The following is a 13538-nucleotide window of genomic DNA, read 5'->3' as shown; positions in this document are numbered from 1 at the left end:
TGCGCTTCTTGAGACACCTTGGAGAATGCATTTTTGAAGACCTTCCCTTGGGGAATTTTACAAACTTCAAGGCGTTATGGAAAATAGACTTGAAAATATGTTTTTCCATGTTTTCAGATATTAATTTTTACCTCAGGAAGTCACCTTAAATTGGGCTCAAAGTTGGAACTACGCTTCTGCAAATTTATGTGTTTTTCGTTTAAATTTCACTGTGTAAATTTCCTAGTTTTCAATTTGACTTGGTCAAAGTCAAAAATCTTGATGTAATTGAAGTTAGTTCAAGGTTATATGATGTAATCATGAATAAATGGACATGATAGGCTGTTTTTATGGTTTAATAGGCCTCATTAAGGAAGTAAAATCCAAAACAAAGTGTACAAGAAGTGTTTGTATTTGACCTTCTCACTCTGAGCTGTTGGTTGAGAGAATCATGGAATTAGTTCCACCACCTAGGAATTCAACTCCTGAGGGAGGGGAATTGGTTCAATTCAGTCTATATGTATAATTTCTCATTCAGAGAGAAGGGTTGGACTTTTGTGGAGGAGGCTTGTATGTTTATGTTCTTTTCAGCTAATACAGGAGCAGTTGCAGCTATATTTCAGGGACTCTAGTTCAATGAGTCTATGGTGTTTTTTTTATCTTTCTATTTGTTTCTAATGGAAAAATCATCTCTCTTTACGTGATTTATCTTCTTCCTATGAATTTCCTTGCAGTATATAGACATGAATCTTGATTTTAAGCTTTGTTTATGCGGAATTCATACTTATGTTTGCTTTCTTCTAAAGCTAATCAATTCATGCTTTTACATGCTCATTAATTTATTTTAAGCTCAAAAATCTATGCTACATTGAAAAACACTCCAATTTCACCATAACACACTAATATCTAGCTCCTATTTGTACTTGTCTCTGCATACTTGAAGCCTTGACCTAATTACTTGTTCTAAACCCTAGTCCAACAAACCTAAAAAACCTATATTCACAATAACTTAAAACAAACTCATATATCTAGCCTAAATCTGTCTCTTTACATATATTCATTGAAAAATCCTTTGAGAGATCCCTCTCTGGTTTACTAGGGCTAGCTACTGAGCTGAAAGTGGTTTGAGGTTACTTGTTTCGATCTCCTCCTCTGCCTAGGAAATTGTAGAGGATAATAGACTCTACACAAGTTGAAGATGTTTGAGGATAGCCAAGAATCCATCCCATAGAGGGGGACTGGTAACATTTATTCCTTCCCTTCACAGGTGTTAAAATAAAATTATTATTTGTATATCTGGTTTCCATTGGATGATTGGAGTTATTACTATTTCTTTTTGTTGTTTAACTATGATTGTGGCATAGATCAAAATTTTGGTAGGTTTTGCTTCTATCAGTTGCCGCAGATCTACAATGTTTAGCAACCATTTATATTGTTGAGATTGTTTGTCATCCACATTATTAAGTGGGTTCTTTTCATACATCTTTAAGAAGAAAACAATACAACAGACTTAATTGGAACTAGTAAATCAGTATTTTGTTATTGAAAATTTACTTTATGTAAATATATTTTGTTAAGTTATGAATAAAAAAACTAGAAAATAATTCTACTGTTGCAAATGGCTAAAGAGAAAACTATGGAATGCAAGCTAGTGGTTGAATTTATTAACCCTTGGATGTAAGACCTGGGCATCTAGTCTGAGGATTATATAACTTAACCATGTAGAATTTATTGATCAATAAATTCCCCAAAAGGATAGGACATCGTCATAGGAAGTTGGCGAAGTGGAGCTCATTAATGAGTTAGTAACTACCTACCACCTAAGCGATAATAGATGAGATAGTTACCAACTACCAACAAAATCCCGAAAAAACGGTCCTCCTATCCTATATTGTAGTTAGACTCATGTGGTGTGTGCACAAGGTGGAGGTGGTATAGTGGATAGGAAGGGAAAAATAAGAAGGATATATTTTTGATGCTCGTATTGGATTTCCACTAGAACTTGGGGGGACTCATCGATGAGGAGGAGTCAAGGTTGGGAGGAGAATTTCATCTCTAGACTTATTTTCTAGAGTCATAGATAAGTCAGTATTTTTACTAACTTGTATCTTAAATAGTTTATTCTTGTTTGTAAATTACATTTAATAATTTGAGTAGCAGTATTGTTATTAAAATTTGTATAATTTCTATATGTGGATGCAAACGAAAATAAAAGATAGACTTTATTTTCTTTTATTATTTGAAATGATAAAACATTTCATGCATATGTAGAAAACATTATGATTCAAGTAGTAAAGTGAAGAATATGTATTTTCTTACTGTATAATTATTTCTGAAGTAGAAATTACTTTTGCATGCAAATATAGTAATTAAAAGTAAATATTTGTATTTATGCAAAGATGTTAGAACCGAGAATGATATATTTTAGAAAATAACAAAGGTTACCCATGGAGTTGGGTGAAACAATTTCTAACTAGATAGGATTTGGACAATAGCATTGTCTAAGTAAATCTTGAGAGATTAAAAAAATTCTCTACAAGAGAAATTTCAAAAGGCTAGACCAAAATGTAAATGAAAAAAAGAGGAAAGGTAGTTAACCTTTTAAATTTAGGACAAAGAATAAATAATCATAACAGTGGGTATAGTTAATCTATAACTATTTACCTATAATTTCATTTAGTATATAATAAAATAATTGTAAACATATACATTTTTTTTAGAATGGTAGTTAAAGAAAGAAAGCACATTTTTTTTGTATTAATCTTTTATAAACATCAACATAAAGGAATAACATTCATTATTCTTTCATAAAAGAATATATAGTTGATATACAAAATTGGCAGAGAGGAGCCAAGTCATAATAATAATACCCTCTCACCAAAGGCTTTCAACCATGGTCATTCTTTTTACAGTCACATGTAAGGCATGAATGCCTTAAATAAATATAAATTCCTCTTAGGAAATGTTCATCAAAGCATTCCTGGTAACTAATTTAAAATAAATAAAACCCTAGTGTCTTGTCTTCATCGAAATATTCAAGCATAATATTAAGTAGTAACCAAGAGTTCAAGGACACCCAACCTGAAGAGAACAACTCAAAAATCCGTTAAGTACTAGAAAGCTTTATAATATGGTTATGAAGGGAAAAAAACCAAAATTCGCTGGAGTTTGAATATACCTATGAATATTCAGAAAGCCAAAATATAAGTAAGGCCGGGTAACAAAATAAAGAAGTAATTCTGACTAAAGAAACAACTATATGTTTAATACCCAAATCAGCTGACGAAAAAATTATGCTCAAGAACCCATGTCGTATATCTACAAAAAAATTACAAACTATGAGTAAACTGGTTGCAAATGGAAATTCCATAATAACAGAGTTCAGTTAAAGTACTTAAACCCTACGAATGGACATAATTTTTATGAAAATAAATTGGCTAAATACAAATTTTATAAACACAACCATAATCCAAAGATTTAATCCAAGGGTTACCAGTGGCTAAACAAGCCATGATAAGTTACGGTTTTGGTTCCAGAAACCCTAAACATGACAGATAACATAGAAAGATGCAACTAGATAACATAAGATAAATAAAAATAGATATCAAAAGAAAGTGTATTCCTATAGGGTTAAAACCCTAAGTAATAAATAATCTTTGTATAAGAAATTTTTTCCACGACATGGCCAACCATATATATCCATGGAAAAATAAACCAGCCAAAATTTTAACCAAGGCAAAACTAAACTATTACATTTGGTCTAGAGCTTTTAATATTCAAACCCTAATATGTAAATTGATAAAGAAATACCAAGAAGTATGATAAATGGTTACTAATATTTTCAAAATTAAAGGAGGGTAAATCCTTTAGATAAATGTGAACCTCTATATGTGTCTCTACTGAGAGTACATTTCCACCAAGAGAAGTTATAAGTCATACTATAGTTCCACAGTGAACTTGCACTCCAACAAAATACAGATAAAATTAAAAAACTTGGATGAAACACTAACATTAAAGCCTTATATAAAAAGGAAACTAAAAAAAAACACACATATATATATACATCTATATATATATACAGAGAGAGAGAGATATATATAGATATATAAGAGCTTACCTGAAGAAAATTGGAATGAAGAAAAATGACATCTGCAATGATTTCAAGGGATGAATTATAAAATCAAGTAGTTGTTAGTGTCAGTATCTTCATCCCTCCATCAGTGATCAACTTTCTCTTTTTGCATGCATATTAGGTGTCCCATCCGATCAGCTGCATTCCATTAGGTCATGGATCAACTGATAGTAATGGTTCATTGTCAATTCTCTTATGGAATTTACTTGCTAACCTGTTTTCACATGTTTAGCTCATTTACTGTCATTTTATTTACAAAAGCCATTTCTAGGGTTTTAGGTCTCACTAGGTCTAGGGTTTGTCACCATGGTCATCAAAAACCCAATAAAGGGTCAGCAAGCACATGAGGAGGTCTAATAAGTTCATAATATCAAAATTTCACTAATGATATGCTCAATAAGTGTTTTTTACCTCAAAACTCTGTTTTGAGGTGAAATCAGAGTTTTTTATTTTCTATGTACAAAATTTATGTAATTTGAAATATTTTCTATATGTAATAAGTTCCAGCTACTGCCCTTGTTCACCTTGCCAACTCTAGCCACTGCAGACAAAAGTAAAAGCATCAATGCGTCAGTTTACCAAATGATTAAGAAAAGTCAATTCAAATGAAAAAACAGAGCTTATGCCCAAAAGTGACTATGACATTAGAAAAGTGGGTTTAGAATAAGTAAAAATTAAAATCCATCCATGTATAAAGTGCAAGGAGTTCCATTTATCATTTTATTGTGCAAAATACCCTTGGAGAGCACAAAATCGCGATTTGGAGGCAAATTGAGCTAAGGAGGTTAAAAACCCTGTTTTCCAAGCAAACTTGCCTGGCACTACGCATCAGAGGCAGTGCACTGCACATCAGACTGGTTCTGTGCATCAGTGACTTTCTACGAGTGTTAATTTGCACGGGCGCTGTGCATCAGGAGTGTTACACAGTAATTTGTCACTGCCTTCCTCCTAGTCTTCCTACTGTGTCATGAGTCCAAAATAATTTATGCTCATGCTCTTTGATGTTGCAAAATGAGCCACTTTGCCAAAGTTTCTGCCTCATCGCGTCTGTTGTCCAAATAAACGCGCTGATGAGCGCTCCAAAACAGACCATATGCGCTGCCATCGCGGAAGTACACGTGATTCCCGCGATGGTCAAATTTCATGTGCCAGCGCAACTGTTACTTGTATTTTCCCGTGATGACATGACCTTCCCCGTTATGCAGTAGCGATGTCAGCGCGTCAGACCAGTTATGTACCAGCAACGATCCAGTTTGGGTGAGTTTGTTCTAACAGTAGGGCTTCCAGATGACTCTAGACCTGGTTTTTGGCCTTGTTTATGTCACCCTCCCTTCTCTGGCATGGCTGTTCTGTCATTTGTGCTACCTTCCTTGGAGATAAGATCATCTTCCCACCATTCATGGAGACTCCTTCTCCTATTTAAGCTTTCACCATTGCTATGAGCTGCTAGTTTTTGGAATTCTTAGTCTTTGGAGTGTTGCTGATAGTATTGTGAGCTTGATAGGTAGTTGGTGTGACAGGTGTGGGATAGTTTGAGAGCTTGAGGAAGGTTGTGAAGTGCCTTTGATCTTGTGTGAAACTTGTGAGTGAGAGAGACTTGTATTGGGAGATCCATCTTCAAGGGTGAATGCTTGAGGAACATGCTGGCTGGACCCTCCTGAGAAGGCTTGTGACGTCAATACCTAGGTTGTAAGCTTACTCTATTTCATATTTAATACAATCAATGATGTTTTCCTATGTCTCGTATGCAATGTACTAGATAGCTCATGATTTCTTGACTTTATGGGTAAATAGTTCTTTGTTGTATCTGGTTATGTGTTTTGTTGTATTTCCTTGCTTTGTTTCAGGTTGATTACTCATTAGGAGAAGGAAGCGGAAGTTGGAGCAGTGCAACGGAACTTCATCGACCACCGGTTGAGGTAGGCCTCTAACTTGAACTATTTAAGGAGAATTGTTGTTGGTTTGTCCTTGTTTGTGACTAGACCCACTCTAGGGCTATAGGGGTTTCCTCTGTCTGTATAGGGAAGAGTTTCCTGCTTCACAAATTGGCGACTCCACTGGGGAGCTGGCCTTTGTTCTTTTCTTGTTCACTCTTGCCTTGAGTTTTTGTTTTGGTCTCTTTTCAAGTTTTTGGGGATTAATTATCAGTCTTTTGAGTTTCCTAGGTTGATCTAGGAAATACTTCTATTTGATTGAAGGGTTGACTGGTTTTGGTTCTGGAGTTTTTGTTCATTTGTCATTGTTTTTGCATCATCGTGGAAAAAAGCCTAACAGTCGCGATGTCATTGCAACTTTTTAGCTTTTTACCCACGACGATCTTGGGTTGATAGCTTAATTCCCGCGATGACTCTTGAAATCACATCATCGCAGAAAATAGGTGTTTTTCCGCGATCATCTCTGGTTGTCTGTGTAAAATTTGCGATGACATCTTGGGTTGTCTGTGTAAAATTTGTGATCATCTCGGGTTGTCAGTGTACAACTTGCGATGATTCCTGAAAATTTGTTTTTATAACTTTACCTCCTGAATTCATCAATTTTTCTTATCCCCTGTTATTCCTTGTCTCTCATTAGCTTGTTTTGATTGCTTTTGGTTAGGGGCACTGTCTCTTTGATTTAATTTGAGTGAGTCTTGTGTTTTTTAGACCATGTGACCTAGCCCTTTAGAGGTTTCGTTGAGAAAATATTTTTTTGGGTTACTTGTCTATTCAAGGTTCATCCACAACCATCTTATTGATTTGCTTGAGGCTTTTTCACTGCTTGTTTTCTTGCTGGTTTATTTTTAGTGTCGATTATTGAACCAATTTTTTATGTTGTTTCGATTTCTTCACTACCAAACATAGATCACAATTGTTTGGATCGATCAGTTCACACTTGCTTGTTTGTCTCTTTGAATTCACAAAAAAAAAAAATCGACAGTTTGCATTCATTTAGCATACGAAAGTGAAAGTACATTTGCATTACGAATTTTCATGTTTAAGAAATTGGAAAGCAAATTTTAAATCTTTCATTAGTAGTATCGATGCATCGTGAGATTAGCGTACTGATGCATTTTGTTTCTTAGTGTTTGCATTCACTTGTCTTGGTTTGGGAATGATATCTCTAACTTCCCGTAGGTAGGTGTTCATCGAAGAAAAAGGATACTTCATTCATTTTAGCGGAATCCTAGGCTTTGAAATATACATATGGTAAGGCCTGAAAATTGAAACATAATCCAAGATCAACTTTAAAATGAACTAAATAAATATAACAATGCATTGGAACATAACACACACATTTAGAGGTCTAGGCTATAGACGTGCTCCAACGTCGTTAAACCTAGTCACTTTTGTTTCCACTCAAGGTTGGGTGAGTCCTCCTTCTGTGACTCAATAGTGGTCTAGTACGGATTTGAGCTCCCATGTACCGTCGAGTATATGGGGAGACCCCACTAGGTTATCATCCTTTATCGATAGGAAGTCATGTCTGCCGCCTTACAAGTCGTAATGCACCGAACACAACATTCGAGAAGATTGACTGCCGTATGGAAAGCCCTTGGTTTTCATATGACTGCCAAGGTGTATATGCAGTTTTATGAATTTGTTTGGTAAACCTTTTTGCCTAGTTCTCCAGAGTAGTCACTTTCGTTCCTTTTCGGACTCCCTAAAAGAAAAGGTCCATCTGAGCACTTGTCACTTCAGGCTCATTAAATATTCGAAGGCGACTAGAGTCATCTTTTGTCCTTTTCTCGACTCTTTAAAAATGAAAAGGTCGAGTTTTGTTCCTGTGTCTTAAAATTTATTCGGCCATGATTCAGATTTACCCGGTTAGATCTTGTTTACGTTAGCTTGAGTAGGGTTCTTTCTCGTTCTCGATGGCAACATTCCCTGAGCCTACCGGCCAAGGTTTTCCCTCTGATGGAAACCCTAGTCCTTTTCCTCCTTTTGGAAATGCCAGTGCTCCATATATGGCAACTTTGTCTTTGCCTGGGTTAACCATTGGTTTGCCCGTATGGTTGTTTTCAACCTTGGTGGTCCCGAGTGTTATGACTCCTGTTCCACCGTCTCCTTCATCCAAACCTCGACATGTTGAATCCAAGGTTGAGCCTGTGCCTTCTTCCCCTGTTTATTCGTCCTCCTCTCCTCCTTTGCCTAGTGAAAGTCTCACATTAAGTAACCAGGAGCCTAAGAAGAAGAAGAAGAAGACGAAAAAGAAGAAGAAGTACGATAAATCCAAGGCCACCTTTACAGTCACCGCTCCAAGTACATCTCAAGTCAGAACTCCTTCTGCTCCTCTGTGAAAGGTTAAGTTTCCTAGTAAATTGTACAAGGATGACCATCTTCTTCGTGATTGTCCTGGCATTCCTAGGATCTTAGAAGCATGGTCTCATGATCCGGCTTGCCCCTCATCATCCTCTGAAGCTCGTGGCAATGCCACCCTCTCAACTGACAACATTTAGAAGAAATGGAAGATTCGAATCCCCTATAGACTATGTGAAGGCAACCATCCCCTTCACCTTTGTCCTCTCATGGATAAAGCTTCCACTATTTTTGAAAGTCTTACAGCTTCCTCACCCCAACTTCCAATTGGTTATTAGAGTCTCTCCTCAGATCGCCTCCCTGTCGACAAAGAGATTGACTTAGATTCTTCTCTTGTCCGGGCTCCTCTTCCCAAACCTGGCTGTGCTAAGCCTAGTCGAGACCATTCGTTGGTCAGTGAGAGTGTCAACTTGGGTTCCCCACCATTGATCACTCTATTTCGGAAGAGCATCATGCTCATGTCCTTCTCGTCTCATCAGATCCTCAAGAGTCAGAAAACGACTCTCCTGTCTCAGTTGATCCATAGAGTACTTCTTCAGTTCCTGTAGAGCATGGGGGCAATCATACGATTCACCCACCAAGTCATTTGTCTGTCACCTTTGACTGGAGTCACTTGTCTACTTTTTGCCTCCCCACCTATGTGCCTTTCGAGATCACGGTACACGCCTACGATAAAGTAGTACCTGACACTGTTCTGGATGAGGGTGCGTCGGTTAGTCTTATGCCGTCCACTACTTGGCAAGCTTTGGGTTTGCCACAACTTGTGTCGGTCACGCAGAATCTGTTGGCCTTCGACGGAGGAGCCTGTCAATCTGTAGGAGTCCTCCCCAAGCTTCCTATTACTTTGGGGGGCAAAACCGTCTATATCGACGTCATGGTTGTCCAAGGTGTGAATTTTAGTCTTCTCCTTGTCCGTGACTATATTTATGCCATGGGGGCCCTTGTCTCTTCCCTTTTTCGTGTGGTTTGTTTTCCACACAAAGGGAAGATAGTGACTATAGATCAATTATCGTTCTTTTGTCCCTCGGTGCCTCCATCGCAGCCGTCACCCCCTATTGGTTCTTGCTCGCTAGCAGTACCTTCCTTGCCATAGGTCAATTATGTGGCTACCCATTCCATCTCCGCCTCTGCTGGTGATCATGCAGATGGTCTGGTACATCATTAAAAAAATTCTCCGAGGATAGTTTTGATCTTGTGTCAACCTCGTCAAAAAATGAAGCAAGTCTCTGAGGATAGTTTTTATCTTGTGTCAACCTCGTTAAAAAATGAAGCAAGTCTCCGAGGATAGTTTTGATCTTGTGTCAACCTCGTTAAAAAATGAAGCAAGTCGCCGAGGATAGTTTTGATCTTGTGTCAACCTCGTTAAAAAATGAAACAAGGAGTCCCGAGGACAGTTTGTTCTTGTCTCAACCTCGTGAACAAATGAAACAAGGAGTACGAGGATAGTTTGTTCCTGTGTCAACCTCGTTAAAAAATGAAACAAGGATCATGGAGCACAGTTCCTTGTCTTGTGTCAATCTCGTTAAAAAATGAAACAAGGAGTCTTGAGGAAAGTTCTTGATCCTATGTCAACCTTGTTAAAAAATGAAACAAGGGATATGAGGATAGTTTTTTTGTCAACCTCATTAAAAAATGAAACAACTCCCCTTTCCAAATCGAGTCTCTGATTAAGATCTCATAAAATCCAAGTCGAATCTTTCCAGGATCTCAAATGTGAACCTTCATTCCATCCACCTCGTCGAATGCAATGAAGCTTGGGGGGCATGTACCTCGATTTGCGTCATTATGCTGGGGTTATGCGAACTCATAACAAGCATAGTTTTTCGTTTCAAGCTTGTGTAAACATGAAACTGAATCCAAGCAGAGTTCTCCATGGTTCAATCTTGCATAAAAATGAACTCATACCTGATTTACATCTCGTGATTGCCTTTTATCCGCTAAATACTGCTAGATGAGCCTTGGTTGTTTCATTCCATCGCCACCATCTCTTTCGCCGATCATATGCTATCACTTGGTTGTTTTTCCTTTCCTGAGGAACCGCAGCGATGAGTGGTTTTATTAGCCATCCTCTTGACCATTACATGTTTTGAGCAGTTCCACCATTGCCGGAACCAGTTGCTACCCTTTATGCCACTCGTTCCTCCAGGACAAGTCTCCTTTAAGCTCTTTTCTGACTCATAAAAGATGAAAAGATTGCCAAGTATTTTTTCCTTTTTGACTCGTTAAAGAAAATAAAAATGGAGGTCTTCTTTCAGCTCTTTTCCGACCGTTTAAAGATGAAAAGATGGCCGATTTTTCCTCTTGACTCATTAAAAGAAACGAGAGGCGGTTTCCCTTAAGCTCTTTTTCGACCGTTTAAACATAAAAAGATCGTCGGGTTTTTGTCGTTTCAGGCTCGTTATTGGTTACGAAATGACGTGCTTCTGACTGCTTTTTTACTTTTTCGGGTCGAAGTTAATACTTACGAAAAGTAATCCTCGATCATAATGGTCGGGCGGTTCTTTCGAGTATTTTTTTATACTTTTTCGGGTTCGAGAGACATAACTCTACGAAAAAGGACCCCCCTGGAGTTTTCTTTTCCGTGTCTTTTTCAAACTCTCTAAACATGAAAAAGACTCTGAGTTTCACCTATGTCAGACTCATTAAACCCTGACGACATTGGACTCGTCACCATGACAAGACTCGAGCTTCTCCTTCCTAGGGCTCGTTAAACTATTACTAGGTTGGGCTCTACAACAGGTTTATCATTGATTGTCTATGGCAGCTAGTCACTCTTGAACATCAACACTTTTGCTTCTTGTCGGGTTGGGACATCCATTCATTGTCATTTGGCCTTCCACAGGTTTGGGTTATCATTCTAACCTCATTTCATGCGATTCATGCAGTCTCCTTCGTGTCTCTGATCCATCGGTGCCTGAATGCTGCCACACCCCCTTCCAGAGTCGTGTCGTCGATATGTTCAAGAGTATAATCCCTCTACAGTTTACACCCTCACCTTCTCCTCTAGTACTCTGCTCCACCATCTACCACTTGTTCCTTATCTCGTGTCGTTGATGGGGGAAACATTATGGCCCTCCTGCGATGGGTCGTCTCCTGTTGACATCAACTCATTATCCAGGAGATTGACCTAGAGATCCCTTTTGGTACCTTAGAGCTTGCATGCCTCAATGGAAAGTTCTTCGCACCTGACGGTCGACTTTCATCATTGGTCGTCGATTGGGTGATTCCACGAGTGTTCGACTTCAGCTCCTTTTTCACACTTCGTGGATTGTGCTAGACAGTACCTTGAGAGCCATTGGCATTATTGGTGGTTTCTCTCGCGCTTGTTAACGATTTTCATCATTGACCGGTAATCAAGCGATATTCTATCATGCTCGACCTCAGCACCTCTATTCGCATGTTAGGATTTGTACTATGATCGAATGGGTTCAAGACCCCAAACTCAGCTTACACATGTTCGGGCTGTGTGGATTGGTTTTATGATTACATGACTCATTGATGGATGGCTGCGACCATACCTGAGTCTTCATGGATGGCTGCGACCATACCTTTATTATCATCATGGTCTCATTAGCTGGGTGGCTGCGTCCATACCACAGACCTATTTCGTATGTCTTTTGCATGGTTGCACCCATGCCTAGACTACATGTAATTCATTATCAGCGATATTAGTTGTACTTGCGTGCAGGTTCTTCCAGATGGTGTTCCATTTCAGTCAGTTTCGTAAAGCATTTCACCCCTCCCACTCTCTCGGGCTTCATACTTTAGGGGGCATCTGTTACACAGTAATTTGTCACTACCTTCCTCCTAGTCTTCCTACTCTGTCATGAGTCCAAAATAATTAATGCTCATGCTCTTTGATGTTGCCAAATGAGCCACGTTGCCAAAGTTTCTGCCTCATCGCGTCCGTTGTCCAAATAAATGTGTTGATGAACACTCCAAAATAGACCATATACGCTGCCATCGCAGAAGTACACGTGATTCCCACGATGGTCAAATTTCATGTGCCAGTGCAACTGTTGCTTGTATTTTCTCGCGATGACATGACCTTCCCCGTTATGCAGTAGCGATGTCAACGCATCAGACCAGTTATGTACCCGCAATGATCCAGTTTAGGCGAGTTTGTTCTAATAGTCGGGCTTCTAGATGACTCCAGACCTAGTTGTTGGCCTTATTTATGTGGCCCTCCCTTCTCTGGCATGGTTGTTCCGTCATTTGTGCTACCTTCCTTGGAGATAGCTCATCTTCCCACCATTCATGGAGACTCCTTCTCCTATTTAAGCTTCCACCATTGCTATGAGCTACTAGTTTTTGGAATTCTTAGTCTTCGGAGTGTTGCTTATAGTATTGTGAGCTTGATAGGTAGCTCGTGTGACAAGTGTGGGATAGTTTGAGAGCTTGAGGAAGGTTGTGAAGTGCCTTTGATCTTGTGTGAAACTTGTGAGTGAGAGAGACTTGTATTGGGAGATCCATCTTCAAGGATGGGCCCTCCTAAGAAGGCTTGTGATGTCAAGACCTGGGTTGTAAGCTTATTCTATTTCATATTTAATACAATCAATGATGTTTTCCTATGTCTCGTATGCAATGTAATAGATAGCTCATGATTTCTTGACTTTATGGGTAAATAGTTCTTTGTTGTATCCGGTTATGTGCTTTGCTGTATTTCCTTGCTTTGTTTTAGGTTGATTACTCATTAGGAGAAGTACAAGCTAGAGTAGCGCAACGAAACTTCATCGACCACCGGTTGAGGTAGGCCTCTAACTTGAACTATTTAAGGATAATTGTTGTTGGTTTTTCCTTGTTTGTGACTAGACCCACTCTAGGGCTAGAGGGGTTGCCTCTGTCCGCAGAGGGAACACTTTCCTGCTTCACAAGGAGGGCGCTGCGCATTGGGCCCAGTGCGCTGCACATCAATCCAAAACTTGCTAAATCGTTCCAAATCATTCAATATCCCTCAAAACTTTGCATTGCTATTCTGCAAGTAAGTTATCATTTCCCTAGAGCTGAATTTGATCTCATACTTGTGTTCTTCATGGGTTTTGCATGTTGAAAGTTAAATCCTACCTTGTCTTCATTATTTTCCATTCCACTGTGCAATTTTCACTCCATAATCCCAAAAAGCATCATTAAAC

Source organism: Pinus tabuliformis, chromosome 5_1, assembly GCF_031772625.1.
Source record: "Pinus tabuliformis cultivar Carrire ecotype Pingquan chromosome 5_1, CPIR1, whole genome shotgun sequence".
Taxonomy (NCBI): domain Eukaryota; kingdom Viridiplantae; phylum Streptophyta; class Pinopsida; order Pinales; family Pinaceae; genus Pinus; species Pinus tabuliformis.
Note: the sequence above shows the minus strand (reverse complement) of the source record.